The sequence below is a fragment of the Leptosomus discolor genome, chromosome 1 (genome assembly GCF_034619465.1).
Source record: "Leptosomus discolor isolate bLepDis1 chromosome 1, bLepDis1.hap2, whole genome shotgun sequence".
NCBI classification, from domain to species: domain Eukaryota; kingdom Metazoa; phylum Chordata; class Aves; order Leptosomiformes; family Leptosomidae; genus Leptosomus; species Leptosomus discolor.
In genome coordinates, this window is record NC_141391.1 from 215185889 (window position 1) to 215197330 (window position 11442).

The window sequence follows — 11442 nt, forward strand, 5'->3', positions numbered from 1 at the left end:
TTTGCCAAGACTTTATTGACATTCATGGCTGTCCACAAAGCTGACTGACTTCTCACAGAGATGGTTTATCTCCTCAAGAAAGAAAAAAAAAAAACTGTCCAAGCAAGATGATGTTAATCTTTCTTAATAAAATAACACAAAATGCAAAGCAGCAGTTCAGTAAGTAACACCGTGGCTAGTGAAACCCCTTTATCCAGGACACGGTCCCGAAACAGATTTTTGTTAACAGCAAGATCACTTCACAGCGGGACACCCTCCAGCGCTCACTGCTGCAGGTCATGTCACCTTCAGTTGTACCGATACAACTGCTCAGGGGCCACGCTATAAACAAGTTCATTCAAATGATTCTAATTCAAAGGAAAAAAACAACCAAAAAAAAAGTGTTTATTTTCTTGACTCAAGTATTTTCAGTCATCTTGTTTTCCTAACAGTCAGGAAAGAGACGGCACTGCATAGCTGCTGAGCTGGAAATGAATGGCTGGGGGTAGGCAGAAACTTATTAAGCTGGCTCCAGCAAAAGACATGAACTGGGGAATTACACCTTGGATAGCATCAAATCCCATCTCCCTTGCTCAGCTGGTCATGAGGAGTTGAGATGAGTTTCAGCCTGCAACAAAGCACAGTTCTTGAACTTTCACAAGAAAATCAATACACCAAACTTTGAGATTCTTAACTCAAGTTTTACTGGATTTTTATAAAAGGTCCAACTTTCCCCATAAGCCTGCCGCCTGAATTTCCATTTAAATTTTTTTCGCCGAACAATTCTGTTATCTCAAAATAGGCCGTGTGCAAGAAACAATCACAGCCTTCACAGCTGGAATTTAATATGCAGAAGGTCTGTGGTGGCTTGACATAAACAGCTAAGAAGAAAAAGCATTTAGGTCATTTGGGAGGAAATTAATGACATGACAAACCATTACTGTCAAAATTTCCTACGCTAATGACAGTACTTCACATATCTCACTTTCCTTCCTGTGCTTTGTTTAGCTGTACTGAAAAGAGCTACCCAGTAAGTGATCTTGGGGACATTCCTCTGGAACAAGCAAACAGCTCTCAAATAAAGACCGGAATTTCCCACTAATGAAACATCCAATTTATCTGTTATGTATGCGCAATACTTTTATCTTTTTAATTTCAGAACCTTCTAAAAGCTTCAAACAGGAAAGGTCTGATGGCTACAAGGTATTTACCATACCAGCTGATACCAAGGAGGGACACAGATGTGCTATACCTCAGAAAAAACAGCCTCCACCATGCACAACTTTCTCCGTGTATTTCTGGAAGAATTCATTATTGCCAGGTTTATCCACAGAATCTGGAAGAAAAAGATACCGGAAGCTATTTGAATTAGTCCCCTCTTTGTGTTGTTCTTCAAAGAGATAAATTAGAAGGCGACTTCATAATCATTCTTCTCTTCCTCCAGCCTCTTATACAGGCTTTTAGCCAAGTTACAGCTCCTCACAATCTGAGCTGATCTGAGTGCATTTACAGTCAAAACAGGCAATCGAGGTTTACCACCAACCCCACCACTAGAACACAGGTATCGTGTTCCCTATGGAAGGCGTCATTTTCGATTAGAGCTTCAAAATTCATCGGAAGAAACTGCTGTCTCCGTTTCATACGTGTGTAGACACACATCCTTGTAAGACACATCCACATTCGTCTACAAACCTCCTGGTAGACTACCCTGAAGTGCAGTCCACCTAGGCACCAGCTCCACGGCAGCAGTGGGTCCTCCCCACGCCACAGGGAAACAGCATTTTGTGGAGGAAGGATCTGTAAATAGCAGGTGCCAGAGAATCACCTACTGCGTAGAGCGATATCCTTGACGTATAAGTCGTCTCAGATTTACCCTGAACTCTGTTTTGAAACCTCTTCAGGCTGATTTTGGGGATTATTAGCAAACAGAAATCCTAAAAATACAAAAGCCGGCTTATCAAGCTAGGGGAAAAACAGTAAGACGTTTTTGTGACAAAGGCTTCAGTATATGAATTATGCATTACCAAAAACTGACTTCAATTTGTATGGGAGGAGGGAGATTTCTCTGCATCCAAATTCAAGCACAACAGGCACAAGCTGCGCTGCAGGGAATGATACACAGTCCTGTACAAACATTATCAATTGGAGTATCTCACCCTCCTTTTTGCCTGAGTATTACTTTGCATTATTTGTGAGAATTTGAGGCAGAAAACAGTGAAATAACCTGCTAACTCCTTGAAATCGGACATCACCAAATTCAGAAAGGGCTACTGAAACCATAAGGAAGTAGGAAAGGTCTGGCTTCAGCCTCGCCTCTATTTCTGTCCATGTTCCCACCCTGTGCCCATCACCATAGCAGCTGACTGCTCTCCTGTCAAACAGCAACCTTTGGGGCAAGAGGCAGCAATACAGTTTCAGTTTTTTCCCCTCAAGGGGATCACGATTCCCTGGATAAAAGGGGCAGATGCTGCATTTTAGAAATTGTACAGGACAACTGTAATGTAAATTCCCTGTTGTTTTGGAAGGTATGTTAGTGAAGGTATGTTAAAGAAGTAGAAGAAACTCACTGCTCCTTGTCCATGTCTTTACATTACAAAACATTATAAAACCTTTTTTTTTTCATTCCATATGCAGAAGTATCTCATTGGGATCTGGGAGAAAACCAATGATCATTAGGGGAGGACAAAAAAGAAAAAATTTCTTCAGCTTAAAATATTTCTTCTGACTTAAAGCTTTTGGAATCTGAAGAGCGATAAGCATCATTTTTAGAAACCACCCTGGCAACGTGGCTGTTATATAAGTTTCAATAGAAGCGCTAATCCCAGCGCTGAACAGAAATGCCCGTCATGAAGCACTCAAAAGCTACACCTACTGTTTATATTCTTGTGCCCTGCATTGTATCGCATCCACTTACGTCTCTACAAAGTGAGCTCTTAAAACCAGGCCCCTGTCACTTTTTTGCCCCTCTGCTTATCTTCAGCACTGGATTCAAGTAGGTTGCTACACAAATGACCGGGCTAGTTTGGCTGTTAGAGGATGAAAGGTGACCTGGAAAGAACTGCTTTTACCTATCGTTTAAGAGTAATAATAAACACACTTGAAAACACTCATTTTTCTGTATTTTTTTTTTCTGGTATAATACAAACTCCAGTTCTGATTACTTTGAAAGGCTCCACGACTACTGAAGAGGAAGTGAAATTCAAATCGTCACACAGAAAAAGAAGGATAGCAATTAAGAGGGATAGGAAATTCAATCGGACCGCTCCAAGTGTGACTGTTCTAAATCCCAAATGAATTCCCACACCTGACAAACAGACTGCAGATGATCTTTTAGCTGAAGACAAATATTCTTTACTCCTCCCATCACGTATGACGCTGCAAAAACCCCAAAACTCAAGCCAGAAATATTTTCAGAGCATAAAAAACAACACCTTTGAACCCTTATTTGTTACGCTGAAGAAGCAAAGAATTAGAAACCGAATTTTTAAAGGTACCGACTTTCCACATACCGGTGCTGCACGGCGACAAACAATATACGCCAGACAGATTTACACGACAGACTTCACAGCAGGAAGCCTAACCGATGCAGAGAGAGCACACTCCGTCAATTTACTGGAAACAGAAATTATTTACCTTTCAGTTTGCACATATTTATAAACAGGCTTTCCCTCAAACAACATGTTCTTCCTTTGGCATATTGCAAGGCGCTCTCATGAGATCAGCACCTGGAATTTATAAAATGGTTTATTTAAATGCATGTTTGCATTTCCACTTTAGCTTCCCCTTACAAAAGCACAAAAAGGTCACGCGGCTACGGTACATTTTTACCAGTTTGGCTCCATTTCGGATCACCTCATTTTATTACAGAATGAAAAAGTGTTACGGGAACACACTTGCCGCCACCGCAGGGGAGGCCACCGCAGCGGCTCCCCTGGGCTGCTGGCAGCGTTCACGTCCCAGAGCCACCAGCCGTGCAGACCCCTCCGGGAACTGCCCACCTCCTCGACCGGCAGAAGAAACACAACCACCCGGCAGTGACCCATTCCCCTTCGTTTCTGCATCTTTTCCGTTAGGCCAGGCTATGTCATCTAGCGACAGAGCTTGTTTCTTCTGGCTCTGAAGAGAGAGGGATGAGATTTATCTAAAGATTTTAAGGACCGATCAATGGCCTGTAAGTTGTGCTAGAGACTGGAAGAGCCAGGAGATGAGAGGGATCTTCACTGCACGCTGAGCAAGGATCATCTGGATCAACCAGCGAGCATCTGGCAGCTCTGGAATTGATTACGTCCGCCCAACCACACACAGCTTTGAACACTTAGTGATCCTTACTCCTGAACCCCTTTTACTACTCAGTTCATGTATCTGACTACTGTTACATGACAAAACACATCATCAGGATAAAAACAGACACTGTGCTTCAATAATAAACGCCGATGCTGGCGTACACCGTGAAAATTACAGAACTAATCAGAGGATGACAACGTAATGCTCACATATTGAACACAGCCAAGGCAAGAGATGGGGAAAAGTGGCTGCTGGGTTTTGAAAAAAATTTTGTTTTGCAGAGCAGCTTTTGCTTTAATCTACTAGAGCTACCGAACAACTTCCATTGCATCAGAAAAACAGGTCCTTCTCTATCAGAAAAAACCCCTAACATCCATATATCCATTTTGCTGCAACTTGTGATCTTATTAGTCTCCTCCCCGTAAGTAAGTGGGTCCATCTTTTGAAGCTATGAACAAGTTCAGCATCTCACAATTTGAGCATTAAAACCAGGAAGGCTGAAGTTCTGTTTCTAGTCTGATTTTCTTTGAGACCTAAGAAACTCAGCCTGTGTAAATTTTGAAGCTACGCAGATATTCACCTTCCCAGTGATTTCCAAGGCAGGCACTGTAAAACTACTGTAGCAGGGCAGAGTCCTTGTCAGGGACCGAGACACACTGATCTAGGAACTTCACACGAAACAGAATAAAAGGAGTTCGTCTTCTAGTTTACTGCCCGAGGCAAGGAAAAGTGAAGAGACATTAAAAAAAAAAAGAGTAAGCATAAGGAATAATGAGACAATAAAACTTGATATAAAGGCAGATTAACAGCCTGATGGCCTGTCTACTTGAAGCATTGTAAGAAGGTACAGCTTTACAACAGACACTTAAATACAAACGTATTTTTGTGGCATTTACGGAGGGTTGGCATAGGAGAAAGCTCCTTTCTGTTGAAACTGCACTAAGCTGCAGCTGACTGCTATCAATTCACCTGTCTGCAAGTCAGGCAAACATCTTGGGAAGAGAAATTAAATGAGGCACAGAGGTGCAGATCTGGGACCTGACTGCACAGAGACAGTAGTCAAATATATGTTCACAGAGGAAATCTGCAAGACAGAAGATGCAGAAGGTGCAGAGAATGTCACTGTGTACATTAAGAGTAAGATTAAGAAAGACCACCAAAAACCCCCAGAATTACAGACATCTAGTTAGGATGGAATCTTGAGCTGGACAGCATGATAGATGGTGTTGAATGCTTGAACAGTGAAAGAAGGTAAGGATGAAGAACTAGTGATAATATTTAGCCTAGAAACAGCAATGAGAAACTTCAAAGTTTCAAATGAATTCAAAAGGCAGACGTCAGCCTGGAAGTGGTGTAGGACAGATTCACAGAGGAGAACCCCAAATTGCAAATGACTGGTGTAACTTCCTACTGCTAAAAATGTGGCCATTACTAGACTAAGGCAAATGCAAACCAGAGAAACTCTAATGATTTAATGAAGAAGAGAGCCATCTCTATTCTGCCAGCATTCGAGTTCTCCTGTTTGTAACAGACATGATTAAATTAATTCATCAATTAGTAAATGAGTTCAGTTAGTTCACGGTTTGTAATTAATTTATTCTACTGTGTTAACAGGCACATCCTAATGTCGCTCTGTAACATTTTGCGAATTCAATTTGATGTATTAGACACGATGAGAAAAGGGGAACTTGAAGGCTGAAAACAAAATCGTTAACAGAGGCAGATACAAAACTTATGGACATAATGCACAACATAAATAGCAGTAAGCATCTGCCAGCAAGGTCCATCCCCTGCTCAGCCGGGCTGACCGTTCTGCATTAACTCTTTTGTGGTTAAAACACATCTGAGATGACACACGCAGGAATGCGACAGCTGCCAGTTTGTGATGGTGTCCCCACCAGCCACTTCCCTGCAGCTGGACTGGGTTTTCATTTTGTACTCCCCCTTTCAGTCCCTTGCAAATAGTTTTCATCGAGAGATTCCTTTTTCACGGTGAACTACTTTGGATTTCTTTGTGGTTTTAATACTGGCCAAGGAAATTCACTCTAGATTATCCCCACAACTGTCTACTGCAGCAACTGTGAAGGTTAAGAGGATAAAACAGTCAGAGTGATGAGTGGGTAAGTAAGTATGTGCTATGTAATGCCAGCTGTAAAGGTCCCAACAAAATAAGAAAAAAAAAAGAAGCGGGGAGTCTTTAAAAGTAAAACCTGATCGTCACTGGAAGGCGGGATGTACGTACAGCTGCACCCCGAAGCCCAAAGGTAAGGCAGGATCCAGCAGAAGAGCTCTGAACGCGTGTGGGACGGTGCCGTCAGGCAGCACGTGCAGAACTGCACACGCACCAGTGCTAGGATGGGAGCAGCACCCTGTTAGATACGATCTGCCTCTCAGCCACGCTGAATCTTTTAGCAGCTTCCTTTCGGCACAGAGAGAAAACGGCGAAGGACACACGCTTAGCCAGAAAGGGAAATCAGCTGAGCCATGATAACGTTAATAGACTAGTATTAAGCCCTCATTAACAGGAAAATTAAGTTAGGTTTCTATCAATAACATCAGTAACAAGCCAAAAAAAAAAAAATTTCTTGTATCAGTGCAAAACACACAGGGCTGGAGCTTCGTGGAGCTCCGTCTTTCTGCTCAATGGGTGACGCAGCACCGAGCGGTAAGACACTGCTGTGTCTGCAGATGGCTGCCCGACCAGTGCCCCTTGCCACGAGACTGGGAGGCTGCAGGCGTCAGCCACGTGGCCCGTCTTTGTTCTGCCTGAACTTTGGCAGACTTTAGATGCCTGGAGTCCAGAGTGATAGAATTCTTTACCCGGTGGCTGCTTGGACACGAGCACACGCCACATTGGAGCCTGGTATCACCTGCTGGTCACGATCGAAGGTGTCTCACTTGGAGCCTGCTTCTCACCTGACTCTGCTGCAATCTTGTGCTGGTTTTGGCAAAAAGCGGCCTAAACACCACGTAGAGTCCCCTGAAAAGAGCCTGAAACCCACCAAAATCCATGCCAAGGCTAGAGCTCTTTCCAGAACAAGGCTGCACAGCAGCACTGGTGCTCACTACCTTCACTGGAGTCTGGACACTGCAGCACCCACCCGGGAAGCAGAAGAGCCTCTTTTTATGTCTTCTCAGCCTTCAGCTTCACACTGCCCTGGGGAATTGGAGCAGTACAGATCCAACACGTGAGGCTGAACACCTCTCTGCAACAGTCGTGCTGCTCCTGTCACCTAAACGGGCTTTTTCAGAGCGAACCTGAGCTTCCCTGTGCTCGCTGCCACGTACACACACCCTCAGGATGACCGATGCCCAGATCCCCCTCTAATGCATCATGGTCCCTCTAAAGTATCTGTCTCGATGTTGGTGGTTTTGATTCTGAAATAATGAGAATTACGTCACATCCACGCCCCTACCATCTCAGTAACAGAAGCGTTCCCCTGGCCTTTTCAGTCTCATTCTGCCCCCTTCCCGTTCTGCTGAAAACTGAGCTCTGCTCTGCGATCCAACACTTTCTCACAGCAGATGCAAGAAGCATTTCCTAATTCTGGCCCAGGCAGCGAGTTCCACACCCCAGGGCAAAAATCCAGCATGGAGACATAAACTGGGCATCTATGCGCTTTAAAAAATTCAAAACCAGCTCAGTACTGGATATTTTGAAAGAGAATGTATGTTGCAGGTACAAGGGGATACAGCTACACATCTCTTTGATGCGAAGCTTAAAATAAACTTTTTCTGTGCTATTTCTGTACTTCCATGGAAAATGGGTAATATTCTGGATTAAAGTTCGTGTATGGGGAAAAAAATATGAATAATTAAAAGAATTTTGGAAGTGCTTAACAAGGATCAGAACACAGAGAGAAGACAACATTGATTCAGACTTTAGTACAACACTGAAAGGAGACAAGGAACGACTACGATTACATTTGAGGTACCGTAATTCTGTGATTGAAGACAAACTGTAGCAGAACTGTTACAATGGCTTGTTAGTTCTATTACTAATCATTACATCACGCTTTACAGACTCCTTACGGATTTCCCTCCTAACAGCCCCTGCTTTATCTGCATTTTTTGCAAAAGAAATGACAGTAACTCATGCTACGAGGGAGTAATTGTGTCAGGGGGTTGGTGAGGAATAGATTCACTTGCATCTCCAGACTGGAGCAGTCCTCTGTTTACTATAGTCTCTAAAGCATCAAACTGAAACAGCACTCATCCTACTTTCAAGGGCTGTAAAAGCTATATTAGGTTTCCAGTTAAGATGAGGATGATGTGTATCCTGCACGATGTCACAAGATAGGCTAAAATAATTGAAGTAAATATGCAAACTGCCCTGTACAGACCTAGAAAATAATGCACACAAAGCAGGAAGTCAGAAGTCTGACAGACACAGGAATATGGATTGCAAAACCGTGAAAATTCATTTAAAGCTGTATAATTACACCCACACAACAAATACCTTTTTTTTTTTTTCTTCCTTCTCCTTAAGTAAATCTCCATCACTTCAAGTGTCAATTTTACTAATGTACTGCCTTGTACTATCGTGCATGAGTATGAAAACCTTTCTATAAATCTCATCTCTTTAGGAGGGGTCCAGTACCCCAGTCCCAGATATTTTCAGACGCAAGTGAGTGGAGGAGAAGGATTAGGCACAGTGCCCCAGCCAAACCAATCTTTTCTCTCTCGAAATCCATAGTACTGCATCCGAAAAGAGATGCTGACCACGTCTGCTGCAGCACTCCTCTGAATACCTGCCAGCGCTATCTGCTCTTTGAAACACCCTGCAGAGAACGTTTCCAGCACACCAGGAGTCCTGCACAACTCCGCCTCTGACCCTTCCTGTTAGGACTCCTGAGCAATGGCTTTATCTCATTAATTCAGCGGTTTTTAGGAAACTACTTTTTCCTGCCAGTTTTTAAACCCAAAGGAATTTTCTAGATGTGCAGTGACAGTGCGTGAGTAATAGCTCCCTCATTAAACTACCAGGGAGTCATAAAACAAAACAAATTGTTCAGCTTCCCAGTGTTTTTCCGATTTGCTTTCCCTTTCCAAGCCCTGTAGTGCTCACAAACATCCAAACTATCTAAGTGACGTCATTTATAGTCAGAATCCTTAAAGGAAATAACACGTCCTTCGCATGTTGCTCAATCCTCTGGTATTCATGCAGTCACTTATTTTTGCCCAATCGAAGTTTCAAGTTGTTTTTGTTTTTGTTTTTTTTTTTTTTAAATCCAGAGCTAGTTGTGCCCACATGAAATGTATGCCCCCGAAGTCCGCCATCAAAAGCTTGTCTGGCAGGAGAGGAGGAGCTGCGCTACGTTTGCCGCTGCCTGGCAGTCCTCAGGATGTCTCCTGTCTTCAGGCCAAACGCTCTCCATGCCCACGGCCGAAAAGCAGGGTGGCGCAGCGCGGGAAGCCGTAAAGATGTGACACTATGTGCTCCAAAAAAAAAAAAAAAAAAGAGGAAGGCAGGCAGGAACGCCAGGAGGCCTGTGTGGATGAACAAGGAACTCCTGGACACATTCAGAGACAAAAAGAGAAGTTAGAGAAAGTGGAAGAAAGGGCATGTAGACTGGGAAAAACACAAAGAAGTTGTCCGAGCAGCCAGGGATCTGGGTAAGGAAAGCTAAAGCCCAGGTAGAATGAAACATGGCCAGGGACATCAAGGGTAACAAGAAAAACTTTTATAGGTATGTTAGTGATAAAAGGAAGTCTAGGGAAGCTGTGGGCCCTCTCCAGAAGGAAACAGGAGAACTAGGTCACGAGGGGTATGGAGAAGGCTGTGGTTCTTAATGACTTCTTTGCCTCAGTCTTCACCAGCAAAGGCTCCAGCCGCGCTGCCCAAGTTGTAGAAGCTGAAGGCAAGGACTGGAAGATGGAAGACTCGCCCACGGTAAGTGAAGATCAGGTTCGTGACTATCTAAAGAACCTGAAGGTGTACAAGTCCATAGGACAGGTGAGATCCATCCACAGGTCCTGAGAGAACTAGCAGACCAAGTTGCTAGGCCACTTTCCATCATATTTGGGAAGTCACAGCAGTCTGGTGAGGTGCCCACTGACTGGAAAAGGGGAAACATCCCCCCCATTTTCAGAAAGGGAAAAAAAGGAAGACCCAGGCAACTACAGGCTGGTGAGTCTCACCTCTGTGCCTGGCAAGATCACGGACAAGACCCTCCTGAAGGCTCTGCTATGGCACATGGAAAATGTGGAGGTGATTGGTGGCAACCAACATGGCTTCACCAAGGGAAAATCTTGTCTGACCAATCTGGTGGCCTTTATAAAACCGTGGGCATTATGAAACAAGATCTGGAGAGTTATTCAAAGTAAGATCAAAATACAGGTCAACGCGGCTAAGGCTGCAGCAATAAGAAGGTAGAAAATACCAGGTTTAGAGCTTGGTTTCTGTGTCCTGGTTCTTGTTTTTAAGTCAGCCGCAGACCTAAATCACAGGAATCAGCACAAAATGCATTGCCTGATACTTTTAAGGTTTTTCAGCGGTAAGAAAAGTTTCTGATAAATGCAGAGCCGTTACCATCAGCCCCAACACGATAACCTGGGAGGTGTGCTACAGGAAACACAGCGCTGAGAACGTGACTCTCTTTTTGTACCACTCTCACACTTATTCTTGGATATTCCCCGTGGATGAGGTTCAACAAGGCCAAGTGCAAGGTCCTGCACCAGGGCCGGGGCAATCCTCGTAATCCACACAAGCTGGGGGATGATGTGATAGGGAGCAGCCCTGCTGAGAAGGACTTGGGGGTGCTGGTGGATGAAAAGCTGGACAGGAGCCAGCAATGCGTGCTTGCAGCCCAGAAGGCCAACAGCATCCTGGGCTGTATCAAGAGCAGCGTGGGCAGCAGATCGAGAGGGAAGATTCTGCCCCTCTGCTCTGCTCTGGTGAGACCCCCCCTGCAGGGCTGCGTCCAGCTCTGGAGCCCCCAGCACACGACAGACATGGACCTGTTGGAGAGGGTCCAGAGGAGGCCACAAAAATGATCAGGGGGCTGGAGCAGCTCCCCTGTGAAGACAGGCGAGAGAGTTGGGGGTGTTCAGCCTGAAGAGAAGGCTCTGAGGAGACCTTACAGCAGCCTTCCAGTACCTGAAGGGGGCCTACAAGAAGGCTGGGGAGGGACTTTTTACAAGGGCCTGCAGTGACAGGATGAGGGGTAATGGTTGGAA

The 11442-nt window shown here is 44.4% G+C and overlaps 1 long non-coding RNA gene across 1 annotated transcript; it reads right to left on the minus strand.

Annotated features, from left to right (window-relative positions):
• Positions 1-351: 351 nt before the first annotated feature.
• Positions 352-3698, minus strand: LOC147416397 (uncharacterized). Its single transcript, XR_015184146.1, has 3 exons — positions 3613-3698; positions 1232-1315; positions 352-607 (listed from the first exon to the last, which is right to left on the minus strand). It is a non-coding gene; the product is annotated as an uncharacterized LOC147416397 (long non-coding RNA).
• Between the last annotated feature and the right edge of the window lie 7744 nt (positions 3699-11442).